Source organism: Rhinolophus ferrumequinum, chromosome 8, assembly GCF_004115265.2.
Source record: "Rhinolophus ferrumequinum isolate MPI-CBG mRhiFer1 chromosome 8, mRhiFer1_v1.p, whole genome shotgun sequence".
NCBI classification, from domain to species: Eukaryota; Metazoa; Chordata; class Mammalia; order Chiroptera; family Rhinolophidae; genus Rhinolophus; species Rhinolophus ferrumequinum.
In genome coordinates, this window is record NC_046291.1 from 29,338,220 (window position 1) to 29,343,287 (window position 5,068).

Here is a 5,068-nt window from a genome sequence, read left to right on the forward strand (position 1 = left end):
AATGTCTATGTGATGACCCATCCAATACCTTAATCTTATATTCGTCTATCTCTTCATTTCTCAGGACACTAGCCACTCCCTTCTAAAGCCACACCCTAGTTCTTCTTATTACCAAGAATTTCTCCACTTCTGAAACCTTGAATTCAAGCCACCCTTTTATTGCCATAACACACCTGAGGAATGTCAGACGCTTTGGTAATAACTGTGGTTTAATATGGCTGTGATCCTGAAGGTGAGAGGTGAGGAAGAAAGGAATAAACTACTGAAGGCATTCATCTGACTCTTAGAAGTTTGCTTAATTTGAAATCCCCACAGGTGATTTTGATGGATATACTACAAGTAGCATTGCTCTTGCTCTCTCTACCTGTGTCAAATCAATGAAGGAAGGGGAGTCAAGATCTCCTGGATTCAAATCCTGATTCCATCACTCATTTGAGTAAGTTCAATCTCTCTTGTCTCTGTTTTCTCATCTATAAGATGAAGATAGTTATTAGTACTCACTATATAGGATTAAGTGAAATAAGAAAGGTATAGCACTTGGAAGAGGGTCTGCCACTCAATAAATCTTAACAATTATCATCATCAACAACAATTATAGGCTAAAGACTTCCAAATCTCGTATCTTCAGCCCAGATTTCTCTTAGTGCTCCAAATTATATCAACTGCTTCTTGGACATCTTTCCTTGGATGATTCTGGGCATTGCACATTCATGTCTAAAACTAATCTTTTTGTTTTCTTTGCAAATCTATGGTCCTCATCTCCAAATTTTTCTATTAAATCTTAAAATAATATCACCATGTCAAGTGACTCAAATCAGATTCTAATCAACCACCAAAACCTGCTAATTGTATCATCTCTATTTCCATCTCTACTTCCATTGATCTAATTCCCTATTACTGTCTTTTTTTTCTGGACTACTACTACAGCTTCCTAACTTATTTCCCTCTCTTTTGTACACCACAAGCTGATATTATCACTTCCCCTGCTTAAAAACACTTAGTGCCTCCTACACCCCTCTACTTCCAACATTATGCCTTTCATGATTAAGTCCAAATTTCTTAATATAGTTTACTAGATTTTCAGTGAATGGGTTGTTACTTTCCTTCCCGGTATTTTTTTTTTCTACCTCCTACCTCACAAACCATGCTCCTACTGTACAGAACTTGTCGTGCTTGCTTCGTTCTCTCTTACCACTTCTCTAGGCCAGGAAATCTCTTTCCTCCCTTCCTCTAGCTCAAAATATGGTCTGTGGACTACTGGAGGACCTGAGACCTTTTCAGGGGCTCTTCAAAATCAAAACTATTTTCATAATAATATTAAGACATTTACTTTTTTCACTGTGTGAACATTACCATCGATAGTGTAAATCAGTGGTTTGTAAAACTGCTGGCATCTTAGCAGGAGTCAAGACAGTGATACTGTGCTAGTATCCATTTTGTTCCTCACTGTGATGCGCTTGGAGAAAAAAACTAGTGTCACCTATGAATGTCCTGGATAAAACAGTGAAAAATTAATTATGGTAGGCTGAATAATGGCCTCCCAAAGATGTCTACTTCCTAATCGCCAAAACTTGTGAATATGTTACCTTACGTGGCAAAAGGAACTTTGCATACTTGTATGTGATTAAGGATCTTGAGATGGTGTGGTTATCCCGGATTATTTGGGAAGTTCAATGTAATTACAAGACTTCTTATAAGAGGGAGACAGGGTCAGAATCAGAGAAGATGTGACAACAGAAGCTGAGGAGGGGGAGAAGGGAGAGGTAGAGAAGAAAGGGAGGAGAGAAGAGAAGGGAAAGATGAGGGAGAGGAAGGGGAGGAAAAGTACACAAGTGAGAATTATAAGCTGATTTAGCCACTTAAAAAATCTAACATCATTTTTATGTGACAGAATAAATGACAGGTTAATAGTTGTTATTCAGATTTGGAAATACTGCAGACGATTTCTTAAAAATGAATAAATGAGCTTAACACTTAAAGAAAATAACTGACAGTATTTGTTGTCAATGACAAAATTTGAGCTTTTATGCAAAAATTAGTATTTTGGAGAATTTGTATTCATCACTGTGAGTTTGGCAGTTTCCCAAGATTTAAAGACTTTTTCTGATGAGTCTGTGAAAATAATGAATATGATTTTTAGATATTGTATAATGAAATGTGTCGACATTTAGGAGATCTGTATAACTCAGCGAAGCAATGTTTTCTAAATGACAAATCCATTATGTTACAAAATTACATATGAGTATAATATCTACCCAAAGTGTAAGGTAGACCACTGATTTTTTTAATGTAAAAGAACTCAGAAAGGTCATTGACATGGTTTCAAGTTCCACATTTCAATTAAGAAACTACCACTTGTCGAGTTTAGGTGTGGTATCAAAGAAAATATTCAACTATCTGAACAAGCTATTATACCCATCCTTCCCCCTCCTCCAATTACATATCTGTATGAGACTGAATTTCCTTTACATAAACAAATTGCAACAAATATGGCAACAATTGAATGAAGAAGTAGCTATAAACTATCTTGCTGTCTTCTATCAAGCCAGGGCTTAAAATAATTAAAGACATTTGTAAAAATGAAAAACACTGCCACTCTCTCACTAGTTTTTTTTTTTAAATTTAGAAAACATGGTCATTTTTCATACAAATATGTTATTTGTGCCCATCAAGGGCTTATTGTTTTTCAACAAATTAATACATATTTAAAATTTTTTTCTCGGTTTTAATTTCTAATATGTTAAATATTGGTGGAAATGACATGAACAAAAGTTCTTCGAGGTCTTCCGTAATTTTTAAAAGTTTAAAGCAGTTCTGGGACCAAACTGTTTAGGAATTGCTGCTGTAGCTGATGTAAACTTACCCTTTGGATTTCAATTTAGGTTTTATTTTATTTCTTTGGAAGATTTTCACAGTCATCCTGGTTGGATGTAAATGTCCTACCTGTTCCCTTAATAATACTTTACTTATTATTAGCTGCTGTCTTAGGGCCATTGTATCTTATTTTTGTTTTTTTATATAACAATTTTCTTGAGATATAATTAACATATCATAGAGTTTCCTATTTAAAATGTACAATTTTCAGTTTTTTACCAGTTTCCCAGAGCTGTGCAACCATCATCACAATGTATTTGAGCATTTACAGCATTTTCATCACTTCCAAAAGAAAACCTGTATCACTTCCCATTTCCCCCTAATTTTCCAGCCCTAGTTGAAGTCTGGAGCAGTAGTCTACTAATCTATTTTCTGTCTCTATAGCTTTGCCTATTCTGGACATGTCATATTAATGGAATCATACTTTATGACTGGCTACTTTCACTTAGCATAATATCTTCTAGTTTCATCCATATTGTATGAGTACTTCATTCCTTTTTATGGCCTAATGGTATTCCATTGTATGGGTACATTACTTTTGTTTTCCATTAATCAGTTGATGGACATTTATTTGGGTTATTTCTACATTTTTTGCTATTATGAATAATGTTTCTGTGAATATTTGAGTACATGTTTTTGTGTGGACATGTGTCATCAATTCTGTTGGGTGTATATATATATATAGGAATAGAATTGCTGGATCATGGTAACTTTATATTTAACAGTTTGAGGAACTGCCAGAATGTTTTTCAAAGCATTTTATAGTCCCACTAAGTAGTGTATGAGGGTTATAATTTTTCTATATCTTTGTCAACACTTCTTATTATCATCTGTCCTTTAAATTATAGATATCCTAGTGTGTGTGAAGCGTTATTTCATTGTGGCTTTAATTTGCATTTCCTTGATTGCTGATGATATTGAGCATCTCCATTTGCCCATTTGTATCTCCTTTGAAGAAATGTCTATTTAGATTTTTTGGGTCTATTTTTAAGTTGGATTATTTGTCGTTTTATTATTGAATTGTAATAGTTCTTAGTTCTTTATATAGTTTGAGTATTAACCCTTATAGATATATTTGCAAATATCTTCTCCCTTTTTTTAGGTTGTCTCTTGAACACAAAAGACAAAAGTTTTTTACTTCAATGAAGTCCAATTTATTTTCGTTTGGTTGGTTGTGCTTTTGGTATCATATACAAGAAGCCACCCCCTAATCCAAGGTCAAGAAGATTTATGCCTGTTTTCTCCTAAGAGTTTTAGCTCTTACATTTAGGCCTTGATCCATTCTAAGTTAATTTTTCATATGTTCTAAGGTAGTGATCCAAATTCATTATTTTGCACGTGGATATTCAGTTGTCCCAACAACATATGTTGAAAGACTTCTTTCACCATTTAATTCTTGGTATTCTTGTCGAAAATTATTGATGTGTGAGGGCTTACTGATTTACTTCTGAAACTATTCTATTTCATTTGTCTACATCCTTATTCTCTATGCATTTGTCAGTAGGGCCATTGTATTTTAAAGAAGAAATCATAGGGGGATCATTCCTTAACTCAAAGCAACGAATTCAAGAGTCAGAATTAGCTACTGCTCCCCAACAGTTTAGAACTTTCAGCAGCCATCAAGTAGCCATCAGTAGCCATCAAGATCGTGTCCAATGGGATCCTTGTTTTGTTTTGTTTTGCCTCCGGCCCCCCAATCAAGGTCATGTGACCGCGTGGTGTGTGTGTGTGTGTGTGTGTGTGTGTGTGTGTGTGTGTGTGTGTGAGAGAGAGAGAGAGAGAGAGAGAGAGAGAGAGAGAGAGAGAGAGAGAGAGAGAGAGAGAGCGCTAAATCAAAAATGTTAGCTCGAGGGTAAGAAGCACTGGTATTCAATCCAATTTCTTTCGGGAGGTTGACGAGCAAGGCCAGGAGACAATAGAAGTTTCTTGGTTCAGCCTTCAGAAACGCGCAAGGTGTCGGAGAGGGAGGAGTCTGGGCTGTCAGTACTGTCCCAAACATTGATACTGGGGACGGGGAACTTTTCCTCTGGTCTCGGGATTGAGGTGCCTGGTCTTCGATGGAGCAGACGAGAAGGTTGTTAATTCGCTCGCGCGACCACCAGTCAAGCAGCTGATCTAGCACCGAGCCCCCCGTGTCGGTGTAGCCCCCACCCGTTTTCCCGCCTCGCCTCTTTTCCCTATCCCTGCTCCCAGC